This window comes from Eptesicus fuscus, chromosome 1 (genome assembly GCF_027574615.1).
Source record: "Eptesicus fuscus isolate TK198812 chromosome 1, DD_ASM_mEF_20220401, whole genome shotgun sequence".
In the NCBI taxonomy this organism is placed as follows: Eukaryota; Metazoa; Chordata; class Mammalia; order Chiroptera; family Vespertilionidae; genus Eptesicus; species Eptesicus fuscus.
The window spans coordinates 105772610-105796711 of record NC_072473.1 but is presented as its reverse complement, the minus strand read 5'-3'; the positions used below and the strand labels follow the sequence as shown (position 1 = coordinate 105796711).

At 39.5% G+C, this 24102-nt stretch overlaps 1 pseudogene; it reads left to right on the top strand.

Moving 5' to 3' along the window:
* Positions 1 to 23093: 23093 nt before the first annotated feature.
* LOC103302991 (heterogeneous nuclear ribonucleoprotein D-like) lies at positions 23094 to 23853 on the top strand (annotated as a pseudogene).
* The last annotated feature ends 249 nt before the right edge of the window (positions 23854 to 24102 follow it).

The following is a 24102-nucleotide window of genomic DNA, read 5'->3' as shown; positions in this document are numbered from 1 at the left end:
GGGCCCTCTCTCTTTGCCTCTTGTTGAGCCTGGCTAGAGGTTCATCAATCTTGTTTATCCTTTCAAAGAACCAGCTCTTGGTTTTGTTGATCTTTTGTATTGTTATGTGGGTGTTTTTTTTTTTTTTTGTTTTTTTTTTGTCTCTATGGCATTTATTTCTGCTCTGATCTTTATTATTTCCTTCTTTCTGTTTATGCTGGGCTTTTCTTGTTGCTCTCTTTCTAACTCTTTGACTTGTAGGGTTAGATAATTTATTACCATTTTTCCTTGTTTTTATTACTTCTGTGTGTGTGTGTGTATGTGTGTGTGTGTGTTTGTGTTCACTACATCCCCAAATATAATGCTACAGGGGTCTAGGGACCATGTTTACTTTTGGTTACTTGTCCGTGGGTCCTTAGTGCTTAGAACAGTGCCCGATGCAAAATGGAAACTCAATATGTATTTGAGCAATGAATTTCCTTTATGTGGCCTTTACAGGAAAAAAACCAACATAAGTTATAGAAGCAACATCTACACAATGGAATACTATGCTGCAGTAAAAAAGGCAGAGTTCTTATCATTTGCCACAACATGGATGGAACTGGAGAGCATTATGCTAAATGAAATAAGCCAATCAGAGAAAGATAAATATCACATGATCTCACTCATTTATTGAATATAATTAACAACATAAACTGATGAACAAAAACAGATCCCAAGACAAAGAAACATAGATCAGAACGTCAAACCTCAGAGGGAAGGTAGGGGAGGATGGGTGTAAGGGGGAAACATCAACCAAAGGACTTGTAAGCATGCATATAAACCTAACCAATGGACACAGACACCAGGCGGGTTAGGGCATGAGTGGGGGGTTGTGGGTGGGGGCACTGGGGGGATAAGGACACATATGTAATACCTTAATCAATAAAGAAAATTTTAAAAACAGGAAGTTTTACTAAAGGTCATGACAAAGGAGATTATGTGCATTCTTGGGTGGGCCCAAGTCATATTCATTCCTGGTGCTTGGCTGGATTTAGATAACGAAACCCACCCCCTGGCACCTGGGCTGAAGGTCAGGCTGACAACACTCCTGCCTCTGGCAAGGTGTGTTTCCAGGACGTGGCTCTGCAAACGCCACTGGATTCAGCTGACCCATCCACATTATAGAATAAGATGTAGCATTCTCATGTGCCTTCCCAGGCAGTCTCTACAACGTCTCATTGTTATTCTCTCCCTTCCTCCTTTAAAAAACCCCATCAGTTTTGAATCTTGAATCAGACTAAACCCCTCACCATCCCTATTGCTTCCATTGTTCATGTATCCCCACATTTTGCGGACATAAAATGACCATCTTTCTGTAGCTAAATACAAACACAGATATTAGATCACTTAGTTTTCTCTGCAACCAAAAAGGTTCTACCCAGAGCAATGAAAAGGGACAGTCCAAAGAAAAAAATAATACTCTATGGTAATTGCTGCTAATATACAAAAGTCACACCTCTAAATCCACATTTCTGAGGATTTTAAATTGCAGTACCCTCATAAAAATCAATTAAGACAGGGATACAGGAGGGCAAGAGGTGGGAACCATTAAAAACACACACACACACACACACACACATTATTTTCACACAGGAAGTTCTCTATTAGGGAATTTTTAAAAGGGTTATTAATATTTTACTAGAACTAGTAATAAAATATTACTTAATGGTAAAAGCATCGATCATATGAAGCTAATGTTAATTTATTTTTTATTTAAAGAATTGTTTCTAATAAACCTGGGTCAATTATAATTTGTATTTCTGTCTTTCCTGCCATTTAAAAGCAGAAAACCAATAAACAGCTTTAAGTATCAAGAACTGTTTGCAAGCACTTAAAAAATATGAATAAAAATATGTTAATGTGAACAATAAAGAAAAAGAAGGAGAAAAATGGATGAGTAGGAAGCACAGAAAGAGGACAAAGAGGATGAAAAGGCAATAATAGGGATCTTCTCTGCTTTAGAGAAAGAAGTCAACTGCAAAATTAAGAGTAGAACTATTACAAAATGGACTTCTGGAATATATTTGCTTGATGTCTTTTATAAGCTTAGAGTTTCTTATATACTTAAAAGCTATTTGAAGAATATGATACTACCTCTAGCTTGTAAATTCCTTGAAGGCCCAGGCCGTATCTTATAGATCTTTGTATCTCACATAGAATCTAGACAATTACTAGCCATGGTGGAGGTACTCAATAAATATCTGGGTAGGGAATGACTGCCGATGCTGAGAGATAGTAAGTATGTTTAAAAGGAATAAAAACTGCCTGGCTGGTTTGGCTCAGTGGTTAAGCATTGACCCATGAACCAAAAAGTCACTGGTTCCATCCCCACATGCTGGCATTGCGGACTCGATCCCCAGTAGGCGGCATGCAGGAGGCAGCCTATCAATGTTTCTATCTCTCTAGCCCTCTCACTTTCTCTCTAAAGATCAATTTAAAAAATACATATTTGAAATAAATAAAGGAGTAAAAACTCCATCTTAATAAAATTTGAAATGCATTTTTCCATATAATTTTAGACTGTGAACCCATACATTTTAAAATAAATTTAAATTATATTATGCCAAATCACTCAAATTTATTTGTTCATGTATTAACCTTTTAATTGTTTAATAAGCACTGAAATCATTATAGCTTATTAAAACTTTCAGTTTTATGTTTCCTAACTTTTGAAAGTTTTAAAACTATGAAAAAATTTTAAAATATAGCCTTAATCTCAATTCAATTGTTAGTAATTTGCCAAATATATTTTTTAAATTTTATTTTATTGTTTAAAGTATTACAAATAGTAGTACATATATCTCCTTTTTTATTCCCCATTGACCTTAACCCAGCCTCCCCTAGCCCCTGTCGCATGCCCTCATCCCACCCACCCCCAGTTTCTTGTGTCCATTGGTTGTGCTTATATGCATGCATACAAGTCCTTCGGTTGATCTCTTTCCCCTGTCCCCAAAATCCCCAGGCTTCCCGCTGTAATTTGGCAGTATGCTCAATGCTTTACTACCTCTGTATCTATCTTTTTGTTCATCAAGTTATAATGTTCTTTATTTTCCATAAATAAGTGAGATCATGTGGTATTTTTTCTTTTATTGCCTGGTTTATTTCACTTAACATAATGCTCTCCAGTTCCATCCATGCTGCTGCAAATGGTATCAATTCCTTCTTTTTTATAGCAGTGTAGTATTCCATTGTGTAGATGTACCATTGTTTTCTAATCCACTCATCTGCTGATGGACATTTAGGCTGTTTTCAAATCTTCGCTATAGTGAATTGTGCCACTATGAACATAGGGGAGCATATATCCTTTCTGATTGGTGTTTCCAGTTTCTTGGATATATTCATAGAAGTGGGATTACTGGGTCAAATGGGAGTTTCATTTTCAGTTTTTTGAGGAAACTCCATACTGTTCTCCACAGTGGCTGCACCAGTCTGCATTCCCACCAGCAGTGCACGAGGGTTCCTTTTTCTCCGCATCCTCTCCAGCACTTGTCTTTGGTGATTTGTTGATTTGTGCCATTTAGACAGATGTAAGATGATACCACATTATCATTTTGATTTGCATCTCTTGAATAATTAGTGACTTTGAGCATGTTTTCATATGTCTCTTGGCCTTCCTTGTGCCTTCTTTCAAAAAGTATTTATTTAGGTCCATTGCCCATTTTTTATTTGGATTGTTTATCTTCATTTTATTAAGTTGTATGAGTTCCCAGTAAATGTTGGAGATTAAACCTTTATCAGTGATAACATTGGCAAATATGTTCTCCCATACAGTGGGCTTTCTTGTTGTTTTGGTAATGGTTTCCTTTTCTGTGAAAAAGCTTTTTATTTTGATGTAATACCATTTGTTTATTTTCTCTTTAGTTTCCATTGTCCTACGACCAGTACTGGTGAAGAAATTGCTTAGGCATATGTCTGAGATTTTGCTGCCTGTGGATTCCTCTAGTATTTTTATGGTTTCCTGTCTTATGTTTAAGTGCTTTATCCATTTTGACTTTATTTTTCTGTATGGTATAAGTTGGTGGTCTAGTTTCATTTTTTTTTTTTTTTTGCATCTATCTCTCCAGTTTCCCCAACACCATTTATTGAAGAGACTGTCTTGTCTCCATGGTATGATCATGCCTCTTTTGACAAATATTAATTGGGCATAGTGGTTTGGGTCGATTTCTGGGTTCTCTATTCTATTCCATTGGTCGATATGTCTGTTCTTGTGCCAGTACCAGGCTGTTTTGAGAACAGTGGCTTTGTAATACAGCTTGATATCTGGTATTGAGATCCCTCCTACTTTATTCTTCTTCTTAGGATTGCTGCAGCTATTCAGGGTCTTTATTTATTCCAGATGAATTTTTGGAGAGTTCATTCTGGTCTGTGAAATATGCTGTTGGTATTTTAATGGAGAGTTCATTGAATCTACAGATTGCTTTGGGTAGTATGGACATTTTAATGATGTTGAATCTACCAATCCAAGAACATGGTATGTTCTTCCATCTATTTATGTCTTCCTCTATCTCTTTTTTCAGTGTATTGTAGTTTTCCATTTGTAGGTCTTTTACCTCCTTAGTTAAGTTTATTCCCAGGTATCTTAGATTTTTTGGTGCAATGGTAAATGGGATTGATTTTTTAGTCTCTCTTTCTCTAAGTTCACTATTAGTGTATAGAAATGCCATAGATTTCTTGGCATTAATTTTGTATCACACTACCTTACCGAATTCATTTATTAAGTCTAATAATTTTTTGAGGGAGTCTTTAGGGTTTTTTTAATATACAATATAATGTCATCTGCGAATAAGGGCAGTTTTACTTCTTTTCAAATTTGGATGCCTTTTATTTCTTCTTCTAGTCTAATCGCAATGGCTTATACTTCTATTACTATGTTGAACAGAAGTGATGAGAGTGGGCATCCCTGTCTTGTTCCTGTTCTTAGGGGAAATGGTTTTAGTTTTTGCCCATTGAGTGTGAGGCTGGCTGTGGGTTTGTCATATAAGGCTTTTATGATGTTGAGGTATGATCCTTCTATTCTCATCTTGCTGATAGTTTTTATCAAGAAAGGGTGTTGGGCCCTAGCTGGCTTGGCTCAGTTGATAGAGTGTCAGCCTGCAGACTGAAGGTTCCCAGGTTCGATTCCAGCCAAGGGCACATGCCTGGGTTGCATGCTCGATCCCCAGTAGGGGGTATGCAGGAGGTAGCCAATCAATGATTCTCTCTCATCATTGATCTTTCTATCTCTTTCTCCTTCTCCCTTCCTCTCTGAAATCCAAAAAGAAATTTTTTTTAAAAAAAGAAAGGGTGTTGGATTTTGTAAAATGCTTTTTCTGCTTCAATTGATATGACTATGTGATCAGTGTGATAAAACAAATTTTATCTCTCAATTTGTTTATGTGATGTATCACGTTTATTGATTAGGGAATATTGTACCATCCTTACATCCCCGGGATAAATCCTACTTGGTCATGGCATATGATCTTTCTGATGTACTGCTGAATCTGATTTGCTAGAATTTAGTTGAGGATTTTGGCATCTATGTTCATGAGGGACATTGGCCTGTAATTCTCTTTCATTGTGTTATCTTTACCTGGTTTTGGTATTAGGGTGATGCTGGCTTCATAGAAGGAGCTTGGAAGTGTTCCTTCCTCTTGAATTTTTTGTAATAGTCTGAGGAGTACAGGTTTTAGTTCTTCCTTGAATGTTTGGTAAAATTCCCATGTGAAGCCGTTTGACCCCAGGCTTTTCTTTGCTGGAAGCTTTTTTATGACTGCCTCTATTTCTTCCATAGTTATTGGCGAATTGAGATTTTTAGATTCTTCCTGATTCAGTTTTGGAAGGATGTATTTTTCTAGGAATATGTCGATTTCCTCCAGGTTGTCCAGTTTGTTGGAATAGAGTTGTTTAAAGTATTTTCAACAATCCTTTGTATTTCTGTGGGGTCTGTTGTTATTTCACCTCTTTCATTTCTGATTTTGTTTATTTGGATCCTCTCTCTTTGCTTTTTGGTGAGCCTGACTAGAGGTTCATCTACCTTGTTTATTGTTTCAAAGAACCAGCTCTTGGTTTTGTTGACATTTTGTGTTGTTTTTTGGGTCTCAATGTCATTTATCTCCGCTCTGATCTTTATTATTTCCTTACTTCTGCTTACACTGGGCTTTTCTTGTTGTGCTCTTTCTAACTCTTTGAGTTGTAGGGTTAGGTAACCTATTACCATTTTTTCTTGTTTTTTTTTGCAGTAGGCTTGAAGAGCTATGAACTTCCCTTTCAAGACTGCTTTCACTGTGCCCCATAGATTTTGGATTATTTTATTTTCATTGTCGTTTGTTTCCTTGATGTTTTTTATTTCTTCTTTGATCACTCTGGTAACCCAGTCATTATTTAGTAGCATACTATTTAGTCTCCAGGTGTTTGATTTTTTTGGATTGTTTTTATTGTAGTTGATTTCCAATTTTATGGAATTGTAATCTGAGAAAATGCTTGATATTATTTCTATCTTCTTGAATTTTAAGAGACTTTGCCTGTGACCCAATATATGTTCTATCTTTGAAAATGTCCCATGTGCACTTGAGAAGAATGTATATTCTGTGGCTTTGAGCTGAAATATTCTTTTTTTAAAATAAATCTTTATTGTTCAGATTATTTCAAGTGTTCCTCCTTTTTCCCCCCATAGCTCCCCTCCACCTGATTCCCCACCCCACCCCATGCCCTTACCCCCTGCCACTGTCTTCATCCATAGATGTAAGATTTTTGTCCAATCTCTTTCTGCACCCCTCACACCCCTTTCCCCCTGAGAGTTGTCATTCCACTCCCTTTCTATGACCCTGCTTCTATTATATTCACCAGTTCATTCTGTTCTTCAGATTTTTTATTCACTTGATTTTTAGATTCACTTGTTGGTAGGTATGTATTTGATGTCATTTTGTTGTTCATAATTTTTATCTTTACCTTTTTATTCTTCTTCCTCTTCTTAAAGAATACCCCTCAGCATTTCATGTAATCCTGGTTTGGTGGTGATGAACTCCTTTCTTGTCTGTGAAGCTTTTTTTATATATTTATATTTTATTGATTTTTTATAGAGAGGAAGGGAGAGGGATAGAGAGTTAGAAACATCGATGAGAGAGAAACATCGATCAGCTGCCTCCTGCACACTCATTACTGGGTATGTGCCTGCAACCAAGGTGCATGCCCTTGACCGGAATCGAACCTGGGACCCTTGAGTCTTCAGGCCGACGCTCAATCCACTGAGCCAAACTGGTTAGCGCTTGTCTGTGAAGCTTTTTATCTGACCTTCAATTCTGAATGATAGCTTTGCTGGGTAGAGTAATTGTGGTTGTAGGTTCTTGCTGTTCATCACTTTGAATATTTCTTGCCACTCCCTTCTGGCCTGCATAGTTTCTGTTGAGAAATCAGCTGACAGTTGTATGGGTGCTCCCTTGTAGGTAACTAACTGTTTTTCTCTTGCTACTTTCAAGAGTCTCTCTCTGTTTTTTGCACTTGGCATTTTAATTATGATGTCTCTTGGTGTAGTCCTCTTTGGATTCCTTTTGTTTGGGGTTCTGTGTGCTTCCTGAACTTGTAAGTCTATTTCTTTTACTAGGTAGGGAAAGTTTTCTGTCATTATTTCCTCTAAGAGGTTTTCAATATTTTGCTCTCTCTCTTCTTCTGGCACCCCCATAATTCAGATGTCAGTATGCTTGAAGTTGTCCCAGAGGCTCCTAACACTATATTCATATTTTTTAATTATTTTTTCCTTTTGTTTTTCTGGTTGGGTGTTTTTTGTTTCCTCATATTTCAGATCTTTGTTTTGATTCTTGGGGTACGTTTATCTACAGTTGAGTTTTTGTATATTCTTTATTTCAGACAGTGTATGCTTAATTTCTGACTGGTACTTTTCCATTATTTTGGCATTCTCATTAAGGTCCTTGAATGTCTCACTAAGCTGCTCGGCGGTCTCATCAAGTTTCTCAGTGGTTTTTAGAAGATTCTTGAGTAACCTTATAAATGTGGTTTTGAACTCTATGTCATCCAGCAGTTTGCTTTCCTCCATTTCATTCATTCGTGACATGTTTCTGTGTCTTCGCATTTTGGCTGCTTCCCTGTGTTGATGGAGTGGCTTTGTGTGGTAGGTGACCTATATGGGCTAGTGGCTCAGCCTCCTTAATCACCTGAGGAGGACGCTCTTGGTACACCACTTTGTGGACTGAGTGCAAAGTCATGGTGTAGTTAAGCCTTGATTGCTGTTGGTACACTGGGAGAAATTGACCTCCAGGCCAATTGGCTGTGAGGACCCGCTGTGTTTATAATGGAAGAACTGCTACGCTGTTTAGACACGCTTATGGTGCAGGACTTGTTTCAGTGGGGCTTTGGTGCTCACTGAGTCTGCCTCTTGAATGTGTCACTTATGGATGTGAGGAGTTGAAATCTGGTATCTCACACTGACCACTAGGTAAACTGGCTTCTGGATCTCTAATGGGGTGCAGGTCAGCTACTGTCTGAGTCCACCCAGCAGGAGCTACAGTGAGAACTACAGTTTTCTCCTCTTTGCTTGGGGTTTAGAGTTTTTGGTGCTGTCTGACCTGGGTTGCAAGTTTGCTAGGTTAAACTGCGATAGGGAAGGACATTCATATGCCAAAGCTGCTTCTTGGAGCTTGGGTGGGTTTGTAGATTGTGTGGGGTGGGGTATCAGGGCATCACCAGGCTACGGTGTGGCAAACAATGATGGCTGCCAGTAAGCCATCCCCAGACCTCTGACCATGTCCCCGTGTCCCGCACCCCAGCGCAGCAAACAATTATTCCTGCACACAGCTCTGCAAGCAAGCCACCCTCACTTTCCGATCCAATGGCAGACAGTCCAGCTTCTCCCCGTAGGAGTTTAGGTCCCCTGAGTTTCCCCAGAAACTCGATATCAGAGAAATCGGGAGCTTGTCTCTCTTCAGGTTGGTGAAAGCAATACCCACCTCCAGCCCGGTTCGTGCGCACCTCCGTACCTCAACTTTTCAGCGCTTGTGCATTGAATGCTCTTTTCTCTTTCCTTCTAGTTGTAGAACTTCCACTCATCCAGCTTTCCCGTGGTTCTGGGTCATAGATATTTTGTCTTTTAGTTGTAGTTTTGAAATTGTTGTGCGAGGCAGCAGTTTAGGTGTTTACCTACACCGCTATCTTGGCTGTCTCTGGGCTGAAATATTCTGATGATGTCAATTAATTCTATCTTATCTAGTGAGTCATTTAGGATTGATGTTTCTTTGCTGATTTTTTGTTTAGAGGATTTGTCCAATGGTTATAGTGGGGTATTAAAGTCCCCTTCTATGATTGTATTGCTGACAATCTTTCCCTTGATATCCTCCAGAAGATTTTTTTATATATTTGGGTGCTCCTGTATTGGATGCATATATGTTTACCAGAGTTATTTCTTCTTGTTGGATTGCTCCCTTTAGTATTATGAAATGGCCTTCCTTATCTCTTGTTATGTCCTTCACTTTGAGATCTAATTTGTCAGATATAAGTATTGCTACCCAGCTTTTTTTTCATTTCCATTAGCATGCAAAACCTTTTTCCATCCCTTCACCATCAGTCTGTGGGCATCTTTTTTGTTTGAGGTGTGTTTCCTGTAGATAGCAGATATATGGGTCATGTTTTCTTATCCACTCAATTACCCTATGTCTTTTGATTGGGGCATTTAATCCATTTACATTTAAAGTTATTATTGTCTAGAGGCCCGGTGCATGAAATTCGTGCACGGGGGTTTGGGAGGGAGTGTCCCTTAGCCCTGTCTTGGCCTGCAAAGACGCCAATATCCCTCACCCCGGCCTGTAGCCAGAGGTTCCTCCCCTCCTTCTGCACAGCCTCTGGGAAGATGCTTGTCCTGGGGCCTCCTCAGGGCCCTGGCCCACGATGCACTACAGTTCAGGTACTTGGGGGCTTGGGCTTTCTGGTGTGGCTTCCTCACCTGGCATGGTGAGCATCAGCTGTCATGGGAGCCTTGCCTTAGGAGTCACCCCCTTGGACCATACTACTTGCGAGTGTGTGTGGGGGGGTGGCCTCGGTGGCAGTGATTTAATGTCTGTAGCATGCCCGCTGACACCCACCACCGTGGTGCTGCACTGGTCCCGTCTGGACTGCTGGCAGGGGGCTTCCAGTCTGTTACTGGGGCTGATGGGCTGCGACTGGGGGCTGCAGGTGGAGGACCCCAGCACCCATAGGGCTGTCAGCATCAGGAACTGGAAAGATCCATTTTTCTGGTTCCTCCCCTGCCACACAGAAGCTGAGCTCCGGGCCCCATAGGCCCGTTCACTCCCGCAGCACCGCCGGCCGGGGTGGGGACATGGGCAGGTGGCGCCAGAGGCCTGTTCACTCCCACCGCACGGCTGGCCAGGGTGGGTACATGGGCATGCGGCGCTGGAGGCTGGTTCACTCCCACTTCATGCCCAGCCAGGGCAAGGATGTGGGCTCGCTGCCCCAGAGGCCCCTTCTGTGCCACAGCACAGCCATGGCGCAGATGGTCTGAGCTCGCACCTCCACTGGCAACGCGAGCTCAGCGTCCTGCCGGCCCCATTTGGTCCCCGCTCAGCAGTGCAGCAGCTGATCGAGCCGGCAGGAGGCACGGGAGGCGGGGACTCTTGATTCTCCGCCCCCTGCGCCCCCCGCACCTCCCGCTGGTACGATCGGCTGCCCCGGCCATCCCGAGTCCTGCCCCCCTGCATTTCCCGCCAGCCCAATCGTGGGCGTAGCGGAGTGGTGGTTAATTTGCATATTACCTTTTTATTATGTAGGATTGGTACTTGTTTGTCGTCATTTTTATTCTTTACCCATGTGTTCCTTCTTCACTTCCTATTTCTCCTTCTTACAGCAGACCCTTTAGCATTTCTCGCATTGCTGGTTTGGTGGTAATAATCTCCCTTAGTCCTTTTTTGTCTGTGAAGCTCATGATTTCACCTTCAATTTTGATTGATAGCCTTGCTGGGTACAGTATTCTTGGATTCAGAACCTTCCTTTGCATGACTTTGTATATTTCATTCCCTTCCCTTCTGGCTTGATGTGTTTCTGTTGATAAATCAGTTGCTAGTCTAATGGGGAATCCTTTGTAGGTAACTTTCTGTCTCTCTCTGGCCACTTTTAAGATTCTTACTTTGTCGTTGGTGTTTGCCAATTTAATTATAATGTGCCTTGGCGTTTGTTTTTTGGGGTTCATTTTGTTTGGGACTCTATGAGCTTCTTGGATTTGTGTGAGTTTTTTCCTTCCCTATATCAGGGAAGTTTTCTGTCATTATTTATTCAAACAGGTTTTTTATTCCTTGCTCAGTTTCCTTTCCTTCTGGCACTCCCCTATTATGCAGATGTTGTTTCATTTCGTGTTGTCCCAAAGTTCCTTTAGGCTTTCCTGCTTTTTATTTATTTTTTCTAGAAGCTGCTATGCTTGGGTATTTTTTCCTACTTTGCCTTCTAGCTCACTGATTCGGTCCTCTGCTTCTTCTAGTCTACTGTTGATGCTTTCTATTGAGTTCTTTATAGCAGCGATGTCATTTTTCATTTCTTCTTGGTTCTTCTTCATTTCCTCTTGGTTCTTCCACATATTGTTGAATTTGTCTTCCATTCTTTTCAGCCACCTTATGACCATTTTTCTGAATTCTTTCTCTGACAGGTTGCTTGCGTCCATTTCATTTACTTCCTTTTCTAATGATGCCTCCTTTTCTTTCACATGCAGACTATTTCTTTGTCTCCCCATGATCTCTCTTCTCCAGGTGTCCGGTTATGTAGTTATCTCTCTCCTTATCCTAGGCATAATCTGACATTTTCATGAGTAGGTGCAGAGCTCCTACAAATTTGCATGTTCACACTGCTTGGGGTCCAGTATTCCTGGGTTTGCAGCTATTAGCTGGGTGTTGTTGTTGTAGATCCCTAGAACTTTTAGGCTCCCTATAACAGCCTCTCTCTCCTCCCAGATGGCATGGTCTCCACATCAGAGCCCATTGCTCTGGGAGGGATTTCAGCAGCCATGGGGGCTGCCTGGTCAGGGGAACCTTGTCTGGCAATCCCCAACAGTCCCTTGGAGTATAGGTGTCCCTCAACTCACAAATAAACACTCCCTGTGTGACCACACACTCTCCTTTCATTCTCTCACTCACGCACTATCTTGCAGTCTGCCTTCCCATCAGCAGCCATCTTCCTCTCCTGCCAAATTTATTTTATAGAATTATTAAATAGCAAAAAAATTATTTTAGAGCCATTTTTATAATACAAAGAATATTGAAGCTTTTTAATAGAAAGTAGAAAGAGTATTTCATCAACTCTTCTGATGATGAAGTCAAACCTCAAACATTTCTAAAACTTTAAGGCCTTGATGAAAGAAATGGCCAAACCTATTTTTGTTCACAATTTTAACTCAACCTGAGCAAAGATAATTACAACAGTTTTTCAACATTCACATAAAGCATGGCTATATATTTTACTAAAACTTAGATTGTTTTTGTTCTAAATCTATGAATAGTTTTAATTAATGGATGTAACATATATATTCATCTTTTAATTGGTGGTATATATTGATTTTTTAAAAAGATAAATATATAATTTGGCATAGAACCTGGCACAAAAACATTACATGTTCTTTTTCTTTTATCCATGTTATAGAGGAGAATTAAATTTGTAAATCTAGAATTAAGTATGGTGTTTGTACTCTGCATGTCAAGTTTGAATTCTAGGCTATGTAATGAATATTCAAAACCACAGCATATATATTTTGGGAATTAAACATTTGCACTAGATTCCTGCAATAAGGTTGTCTTTGCTCACAGTGCATTTCCTGTTTTTCTTTCAGTAACATGAGATTAAAATTTATAATTTCACAATTTTTTACAGTTGGATTTTGGTACCCCAATGTTTCATATGCAAATTAGGATAAATTATCATTATATATCACATATATCAGTGCTAAGGAATAAAAATATTTATTTAGCTCTTCCATAGTTCACAAAGTTACATTACCTCATTAATTCTGCACAATATTTCTATGAGTAAGCTAAGGGCATAGGGAGATCTGGAAATGTTTCACCCCCATGGACAAATAAAAAAATTAGACATTTTTCAGAAGGGTAGATTCAGAAATATGGAAATTGTTTTACATATGCTAAATGCTGCCTTCAAGAAGAGGAAGCATATTTATTACATTGCTTCTAGGACAGAACTAAAACTAGTAAGTGAAAAGTAATCCATATATATAAAAGCCCAGTGACCAGAACAGCAGAAAGACCAAAACAACCGGTGGCTATGACACACACTGCAGCAGCCAACCAGCCTGATCCAGGCCCTTATCAGGCCCCAACATCCCAATTGGGGGAGGGGCTGGCCAGCCAACTGCCCTCGGCCACTGTCCCCCGCTGGCCCGGCCTGATGGGCCCCCATTGGGGCGGGCCGACCGGACCCCTCCAGTATACAAATTCATGCACCCGGCCTCTAGTAGTATAATAATAAATATCAATTTCAACATTCATGATGTGCTGAGTACTTATAATGCATAGCACTTTATATAGTACATTCTTTCATTTAACAATGGGAAAATACTATACAAATTTACAGATTGGGAAATTAAAGTTTTGAGAGGTTTGGTAACTTGCCTAAGGCCATGTCATTGGTGGTGCAGGAGTTTGAATATGTGCCTGACACCAAAGCCAGTGATCTCATCCTCTATGCTATATTTTCTGTATAATTTATTTTAGAGAGGAAGGGAGAGGGAGGGATGAAAATATCAGTGATGAGAAAGAATCATTGATTGGCTGCCCCATACTGGGGATCGAGCCTGCAACCCTGCATGTTCCCTGACCTGGAATTAAACCATTATCTGCTGGTTTATAGGTCGATGCTCAACCATTGAGCCATACCGGCCAAACTATACTTTATTTTCTTTATGCCATACTGCTGCCTATACATGGGAAATGGAGTTACCTGAAGGAGTCATTCCAGAATACTTTAGGGATGAACTGAGAACTTTCTCAAGGGTGTTAACTACTTATATTTGCCATGGAAACTAGTTCTGAACTAGGTGTTTGCTGCAACTGAATACTGCAATCAAGTGGGAAGAACCTGGGGCATTCTGAGCATTCTGGAAAAAAAACAAAAGCATTGACATTTGTCTTGGAAAAAAACAAGAGGTAGAGGCTAGACAGTTCTTAGGTATCAGTAAGGCAGGAGGGCACCCAGAATCTACATGGTTAAAGAGCAGTCAAGAAGCTAAGTACCACCAACCATCTAGTTGCCAAAGTCCAAAAATATCAGTCATGTTTGATTTATTCCTCTTTTTTCACTTAACCTCCTTCGCTCTAGGTCACCAGGAAGTCTCATCAACTCTACCACCAACATATTTACTAAATCCCTCCATTTCCCCCTTCATTTCCACTCACGTCAATGACTACAATAACCTCTGGCCGGTCTTGCTGACTCCAACCTTTACTCCTACAGTCTGTTCTCAACTAGAAGTCAGAGTGATTTTGTAAAAATATAAACCAGATCATGTCACTCCTCTGCTCAAAATATTTCAGGGGTTCCTCACTGCTCTTAAAGTAAAGCCAAATGCCTTCCCAACACCTATAAAGTCTCCACATGGATTGGCCCCCATCTGCCTCTCCAATATCCTCTTATCCCATGCTCACCCATGCTATCTCCATGCTCCAGACAGTATAGTGTATTGGTTAAAAGCCTAGATTCTGGAGTTAGGCTGCCTAGACTTGAATTATGGCTTGATTGCCTAGTAACTCTGTGATCTTGGGCAACTAACTTAAGGTTTCTGTACCTCAATTCCTCCCATCTGTAAAATTGATTAATTTGCATATCAAGAGTTCTTCAAATAATGCCTGGGGAATATAGTGAGCATTATTATTTTCATGCCCAGGTCAGTCCTGCCTCAAGGCATTTGCAGTTGCTACTCCTTCTGCCTGGAATCTTCTTATTCTAGGTCTTCAGTATACAAGCACATTCTCTTCTTTAAGAGATCAGCACAGACACAATTTAATTAGAAAATCATTCCTGACCTCTCCCACCCCAACCCAGTCAACTGTATTATAATATGTACCTGGTTTCATTGCCTCCATGTCACTAAAATATGTTAAATGAATGAATAAATATACCTGTCTTCGTAGGGACTACATTAGAATGTAATTAGAAGGGGAATTGGAAACTTGTAAGGCTCCTTGAAACTTTTACTGGGATTAAAGGATCAGAAACTGCTGTTTTAGAAATCTATTTTTATGCTGCTTGTTTATGTTATAGTTTCCTTTTTATTCCCCCTTAGTGACAGTAAAGTTCTCTTGGAATATTTCAGTACTTCCAGCTGTAGTAATGACAAACACACACATATATTCCCAAATTAGGGGACTAGGAAGGAGGAGAATGAAAGTGGCATGGGGAATCTAAGGGAGAGACTCCCAGGAAAGTGAGGCAGAAACAGGGACTGGGGGCACAGCTATAGTCTAGTGACACTTCTTAGGAGAAATGTCATGATTTACAGGTGATTATTTTAATAAGGAAAGCTGAACTTTTACCACATATATCTAACCCAGCTGTGGCACAGGTGTCCTGCAATGAAGGTGAGATCTTCACAAATTGCTTGGCTCATAGTAGGCATGCAGTAACTAATTATAGATCATGCATATTACTTGACTACTATATACAAGGTACTATGCTAAGCTCAGACTGTGCATGATCTTATTTCATCCTCACATGAATCTTTTAAGACTAATTTTACAGAGGAGAAATCTGAGGCTTAGGAAGGTTAAGTGATTTCCCTATGGTCACATAACTAGTATATAGGATTTGAACTCAAGTCTATGCTCTTAACAGCCTCCCTATTTGGTGAAGAATGAATTTCCAAGGTCCTTGCTGACTATAAGATTTTAAGTTTTACAGAATTCAACCAAAAAAAGAAAACAATTTGTGTAAAAATCAAACATAACGCTGTAGAATAGTGGTTGATTTGGCCCTAAGAGGACATTTGGCAATTTCTGGGAACATTTTTCTGGTTACAACTCAGGGTGCAGAGACCTGTGAGAGGGTTTGCTATTGACATCTAATGGGTAGAGGCCAAAGATGCTGCTAAAGATCCCAGAATGTACAGAATATCTTTCCACAACAAAGAACTGTGTAGTCCAAAATGTCTATAATGATAAGGTTGAAAAATCCTGCTGTAGAAAGAATGTTTAAGGCAAAAAAAGTTTCCTTGGGAGACTGTATCAGATGAATTGGAACAGTTTCAGCTACAATTTTTTACTTTCCCTTTATAATGGGCTAGTTCAAAGATTAAATGTAAAGTAAACCTTTTATAGTTTTATCAGCATGGGTCAAAATCAGCTAACTCCTGTGAAAACTATCATTCTTCAAATAGAATGAAACAAACTGTTGAACCATAGAACTAACCACCCATGATTTTGTCCACCAACATATTCTTTACTCCTTTAATGCACATTGATCCAAGATGGATGATAGGGTTCAAAATGTTGTCTGAACTCACAACTCTGGGCTAGTCCTGACCTCTCCGTAGCATATTACAAAAATAGCTTCTCTAATGGCTTCAGACACTGTGGCTCTAGTTACATGACTGGTAGCTTCAATTTTGGTTATTTGTTTTAGTCACAGTCATATGTCCTTTCACCCTGTGAAATAAAGGAATGCATCAGCACACACAAGAGCAAGGGACTCTGACAATTCTAAATTATTCACAAAGTTTTTCCATAATTGTGAATTTAGGAACAGTTTTGATGCCAAGAAACAAATAGTTTGAAAAAACTAATCTTGGTCCTCTTTTCCCAAAAGGTTGACAATAACTATTGCTTTGTTAAACCTTATGAATTACATTTCAAAAGAAATGCCACTCTAATCCACTTTCTATTAATGATAGCAAGATGCCAGTCTTTTTGCAGCAAGGGTTCAGGAATCTGGAGAAGGGTTGCACATAAATGAGTACAGACTAGACAAGAAATATAGATTTGGAAGGCATTTAGGGGAACCAGGCGGAGGCTTCACCCTCCAGTGGGGTGGCGCCCCGAATCTCCAGACCCATGGCTTTTTATTTACTGGAAAACACATTGGCCCTTTAGGAATGCAAACAGGCATAGCAAAGGTAAAGTCTGGTAAATAATAAAGGATTATCAGGTTAGGGGAATTGCCCTCAGCTGTTTGGCAGCAGGTAATAATATGCAGCTCTTCAGCCCTGCTGAAGATGTCCATCAGCCTTCTGACAAACTTCTCGCATTTATTATGCTAACTACTGTTCTTAGCCTCCACATATCCCCCTTTTTTGATTTAATAAATTTAACAAAAATGTATGCCATTTGCAGAGCTCGGGTCCTTTTAAGATTTTTAAATTCAATGGAAGGGATTGAGCTCTTTCATGTCCTTTTTTAAAAATATATATATATACTTTTATTGATTTCAGAGAGAAAGGGAGAGGAAGAGAGAGAAACATCAATGATGAGAGAGAATCATCGACCGGCTGCCTCCGGCACGTCCTCCACTGAGGATCTAGCCCACAACCTGGGCATGTGCCCTTGACTGAAATCGAACCCGGGACCCTTCAGTCCACAGGCTGCCACTCCATCCACTGAGCCAAACAAGCCAGGGTTTTCATGTCCTTTTAAATTGCTGCCAGGCATCAAAGGAATCAGTTTGCAGTAAGCTCCTTTCTGGGCCATGAGTTCTTTGAGTGCCCTTTCCAATCACTGTCCAACAGTTTTTTTATGGGTTCCCTTCTCAATTGCTGTCCCCTGTGACATGATAGCAAAGATATTCCAGGTCTGTATGGTGGACAAACAGTGAGCAATTGCAATGTATGTTCAACCTTCTTTGGTTTGGTCCCGGGTAACCTGCACGAACGCACAGCTGCTGACAGCTAGCAGGGCAAGGCATCTTCACCATTCCCCATCTCTGGACTGTTTTTCCTCTGTCTCATCAGCGTGTTGCTTGGGACCACCACCATCTGTGGGTGGAGTAGTTTGGTCAGTTCATCTCTTGGATCCATTGTTGCAGGAATGCACACAGGCTTGGAGGAGTTTTCTGGCAATATATAAGCATATTTTTGACCTAAGGTTAATAAAGGGACCTTTCTATGAACTAGACTCTCAGGATCTTTTTGTTTTGCCAAACCAATTTCTTTTGGCTTATTCTGACACCATGGGTATTTTGACATCAGCAATACAAATGAAAAAATTTTTAAAGTGAAAAAATTTTAAGTAATGAAGGCTTGATGTAGTTTACTTACAGAATATTACTCCACTATCACCCCTTTTTTGTTTTAAATAATATTAAGATGCTTTTGGAAATCCTGCAATGCAGCCCTGATAGCTTTTAATTCAATTCTTTGTACAGAAGTATGACTGGTCTGAATTCATTGCATGAAAGGCAGCTTTTACTACTATGAGATGAACTATCAGTAAAAAATTAGTTAATGCTCCAGGAATAGGTTCCTGCCTAGTACAACTAAGTACCCCTGAATATTTACTTATTTCAACTTACCAACTTAAATTAGTCTGAAATAAGGCTTATTTTCTAACTTTGTCTCTGGGTGTTCACAGTAAATGATACTAATAGAATTTCTGCTATCAGTCTTTGAGCATATATAAGCTTTGTTAGAGAGGCAAAATGCAAATTACTTACTTTTCTTTTTGAAGCCTAATACATTGACTTTTAATTACAGTTTTCCAGACATTTGAAGGAAACCTCCCTTTATTTCCTCTCAGAATAATTTCTAGGCCATATTTACAAAGTTTCTTTTAAAAATCTATTTTCTTTCTTTTAAACCAAGCAACACACTTGATTGCTTTTCAGATGCTGGCTAATACTGTCATGCCTATATTTTAAGTGACTCTTTTTCTACTTATGGTGACTGATTAATTATCAGATTTAATGCTTGAATAACAGCCTTCAGTTTACCCTGTAAATAGTAGAAGAGATTTTTAAATTTCTCTTTTTATTAAGCTTAAAATTTATTTTTAAATAGCATTCTTTTTGGCTAGTGCTCATTTGCATACACAGAAGGATCATGGGAGGTCTCAGGAACTATTTTAGAGGACTAGCTTGTAGGGTGTTTGCAAATTTTTACTTTGACCTTTACTAGAAGCAATTGTTTATAAAAATATTCACTTCTCATATACTGAATTAAATGAGACCTTGATTATATTGTAAAAAGCTAATTTATTTAAGTAATTAAAGTAGGCATCTTTATTGAAAAAGCAAAGTAAGTAAATTTATGTTTGACCTATGAAATACAGATGCCTTCCTACCCCCGAGCCTATTTTGAAGTGCAGGCTGCCTGAGGGCTTTGTTTGCTTTTATTTTTAAAATTCCACTGCTGAAAGATCTGGTTCTGCTTAAGAAATATTCAGCAACCTTGTCCGGCCCTCCCTTAGAGGTTAAAACCTTTATAATATTTAAAATATATGTATATAAATAAAATATAGTCATTAATTTTTATTTGTTAAAGCTTTCCATGTGATTTCAAGTATATTAAATTGGCCTATTTCAAAAATATTTCTTTTAAGAAGAGAGAATAAATCCTTGAATCACTCCAGGGCCCTTGGAATGTTCCAAAGTCATCTCTCAGTTAAAGTCTTGAAATTTAACTTAGAAAGATTATCAAATATATATTAGTGGCCAGGAGCACTAAATTTGTGCATTGGGGGTCCCCTCAGCCCAGCCTGCACCCTCTTCAAGCCAGGACCGCTCGGGGGATGTCCAACTGCTGGTTTAGGCCCAATCCTGGGATTGGGCCTAAACTGGCAGTCAGATATCCCTCTCACAATCTGGGACCACTGGCTCCTAACTGCTCACCTGCCTGCCTGCCTGTCCACCCCTAACTGCCTCCCCTGCTGGATTTGTCACCCCCAACTGCCCCCCCCTGCCAGCCTGGTCACCCCTAACTGCCCCCTGTCTGCCTGGTCACTCCGTACTGCCCCCCTGCCAGCCTGGTCACTCCCAAATGCCCCCCACGGGCCTGGTCACCCCACACAGCCTGCTGTTCGTTCATTTGGTCACCCCTCACTAACCCCCCCACCAGCCTGGTCACCCCTAACTGCCCCCCTGTCTGCCTGGTCACTCTGTACTGCCCCCCTTCCAGCCTGATCACTCCCAAATGCCCCCCACGGGCCTGGTCACCCCACACAGCCTGCTGTTCGGTCACTTGGTCACCCCTCACTAACTCCCCTGCCAGCCTCGTCACCCCACACAGCCTGCTGCTCAGTCATTTGGTCGCCCCTCACTAACCCCCCTGCCAGCTTAGCCACCCCATGCAGCCTGTTCAGTTATCTGTTTGGTTGTGATGGCTGCTTAGGCCTTTAATATATATTCCAAAATAATTATTCTAAAAGATATCAATTAAATTTAAACTGGTTATTATATTAAAAATTTGGTTCAGACCATAGATTTAATCCTCTTTCTTAATCAGACCTAGATTGAAGTTTTACCATATGTAGTACATATAATGACTACAATATATTTTAAAATACTAATTTCTCCAGAAAAAAATACAAGAATTATTTTTCTCAAAAATAAATTTCTATACTTTATGCATTTTGTTACCACAACCATATAATTTCTCCCAACTTAATTTGAACTTTAAACTCTTAGAAGCCTCAAATTTTAGCTGGAAAGTTAAACAATTAGCATTTCTCAGATTAATAATAACTTCACATTTTAAAGAATATATTTCAAATAAAATACAAGACATATTTAATTAAATAGATTCAATGCTGTCCTCTAGATTTTTCATATGCAGCAAACTCAGATTAATATTTCAGTATTTTGTCATTTCAAAATATCTAGATATTTAATAAGTTTTATTATTTAATTCAGTAAACTCAAAAGTTTTAAGTTACTAAAGACTTTGGAAAACTATGTTTAGTGGGGTTGGGGGAGAAGCAAGCCTCTAGGTTGCTCTGCTTGAATGTAAAATTGCCACATTTTTTCTGCTCAGGGAAAAGCGACCAGCCCCCACCTTTATCAAAGAGTGAAGCCAATTTCCCCTGGGCGATTGGACCTTAATTATTAACATTTTGCACTCGGATGTCGAGTGTGACTCAACACGGTTAGCATCAGTAGCAGCTCTTTTTATACTCTTTGAATGTATCAATAATTTGAAATATAAAAAAATTCAAATAAATAAGTTTGTATGAAAAGAAACTCCAGTTTTTTATTCTACTGCCATGCTTTGTAAAATCTGGGGTATTTTAAAAATTAAATCCCGAGTAGAATAAAGGAATCAAGAAAAAAAGCAAGCAAGTGCAAAGGATTAATACATTATTACTGAAAAGCTTTATTACAAATTATTTTACTTATATCTATTTACCCATGTTTCAATAATTTTGAGATTCTAAAGCCAATTATTATTATCTAAGGCATTTTCTTTGGCAAATTCTGTAACAGAGATAACTTACTGACTTTCAATGGCCTTAAGGTTAACTTTGGGATGCAGTCCATTATTATTCAAAAACTGCCCTTTATTATGGGAACACTAATCTTGTTGCTTAGAACCAGCCTGTATTTTTTACCTTGGGTCATTTTGCCATGTTTTTGAGGAAAGTAGTCTTGGGTTTATTCTATAACATCTGCAAAGAGATTGAGCTTAGCCCAAGACCTATCCAAAATCGGATGGTGAGCGCTTTTGTCTTAAGCCAGCTTTCTCTCTCTACAAGTACAGAAATCCCAGACATCTCCCTTGAATTCTGCCAAATTTTATCTCTACCTCCCTTTGTCTCACGTGTCTCCCCACCCCCACATCCTGTTCACTCTGGGAAAATTCAGTATAAATGGCCTGGCTGCCCAGGCACGCTTAATAGACTAACAATAAACACATTAAACCAAACAAAAAGGACAGATCAACATATATATATATAAACAAGACTTAATATATAACAGTTCTTTTCCTGGAAATTTCTCTCCATAGCATTGACTACCCTTTAAAGTTATTTTAGCTAAACTCTGCCTGACATATGGTAATTTTTAAACAAAGCATCAGAGTTCCCCTTCAAGAGAGTTGACAGCTCCACCCTCTCTAGCTGCCTAGTTTTCCACACTAGAGGCACAGGATCCAGCAGCTTTTTTAGTAATTACAGACTTTTGATCCCCAATACAAATTAGGTATTTTGAAATTTTAACAAGACCCTGCATAGTTAAATATGACAAGGCCACTCATTTTCCTTTAGCCTGATTTAAGAGAGTACTTTTTGACATTTTAATTTCTTTATAATTTTGCCGTTTAACCAAATTCTTCCCCATTATGGCCTGGCTTGAAAAAGACGTTCTTGTCCACTTTGGATCATGAACTCCAAAGCTTGGCATGGGCTTTATGTGCAGTGAATCTCCCCACCAAATTTTCCGGTGATCCCCACCTTTACCAGTGATCCCCACCTTTACCAGTGATCAACTTCTTCTTTTTACTCTGGCGAATCTTCTTCTCCAGCCCCTGTCTCAGGCACCATAAATTCCGCAGTCTTTTCACAGCAAGGGTTCAGGAATCTGGAGAAGGGGTGTGTATAAATGAATACTGACTAGACAAGAAATATAAATTTGGAAGGCATTTGGGGAGGCTTCACCCTCTAGCAGGGTGTCTCCCCGAATCTCCAGACCCACGGCTTTTTATTTACTGGAAAACACATTGGCCCTTTAGGAATGCAAACAAGCATATCAAAAGTAAAGTTCTGAAACCAATAAAGGATTATCAGGTTAGGGCAGTGGTTGGCAAACTCATTAGTCAACAGAGACAAATATCAACAGTACAACAATTAAAATTTCTTTTGAGAGCCAAAATTTTTAAACTTAAACTTCTTCTAACGCCACTTCTTCAAAATAGACTCACCCAGGCTATGGTATTTTGTGGAAGAGCCACACTCAAGGAGTCAAAGAGCCACATGTGGCTCACAAGCAGCAGTTTGCTGACCACTGGGTTAGGGGAATTGCCCTCAGCTGTTTGGCAGCAGGTAATAATATGCAGCTCTTCAGCCCTGCTGAAGATGTCCATCAGCCTTCTGATGAACTTCTTGCATTTATTATGCTAACTACTGTTCTTAGCCTCCAGCAACAAGATTAAAGATTAACCTTTGCCTCATGTCCCTTCCACAATGACTAACATAGTGTTTGTAAGTGTGGTCCAGGGATCCACCCTCTCATTTAAAAAGCCCATGTTGTGTCTTGAACTACATGCCAGCACCCCCTTCTCCCCCACCAAAATACACACACAACTCCACCAACATAGAGGAAGTACAGCAACACAGAAGAATTTGCAGAGGGATCCAAGATCAAGGAGAACAAAAATCATCAGGATGATAGTGAAGTGTTTATTGGAGGCTTGAGCTGGGACACAAGCAAGAAAGATCTGACTGAATATTTGTCTCAATTTGGGGAAGTTGTATACTGCACAATTAAAACAGATCCAGTCACTAGAAGATCACGAGAATTTGTATTCATGCTTTTCAAAAATGCTGCTAGTGTTGATAATGTTTTGGAACTGAAGGAACACAGATTGGATGGCAAATTCATTGAGCCCCCAAAAGGCCAAAGTTTTATAAGATAAGGGACCCTCTAAAAGGCTTTTGTGTGTGGATTGAGCCCAGATACTTCTGAAGAGCAAATTAAAGAATATTTTGGAGCCTTTGAAGAGATTGAAAATATTGAACTTCCCATGGATACAAAAGCAAATGAAAAAAGAGGTTTTGTTTTATCACATATATGGATGAGGAACAAGTAAAGAAATTGTTAGAAAGCAGATATCATCAATTTGGTTCTTGGAAGTGTAAAATAAAAATTGCCTAACCCAAAGAGGTATATAGGCAGCAACAGCAACAACAAAAGGGAAGAAGAAGTGCTGCAGCTGGTGGATGAGGTGGTACTAGGGGCCGAGGCTGAGGTCAGGGCCAAAAGTCGAACCAAGGATTTAATAACTATTATGATCAAGGATATGGAAATTACAATAGTGCCTATGGTGATGATCAAAACTATAGTGGCTATGGCAGCTATATTATACTGGGTATAATGGATATGGACAGAGATATGAACATTACAGTGGCCAACAGAGCACTTACAGCAAGGTGTCTCTAGCTTCTAGAACAAATACAAATAAGCAGATTATGT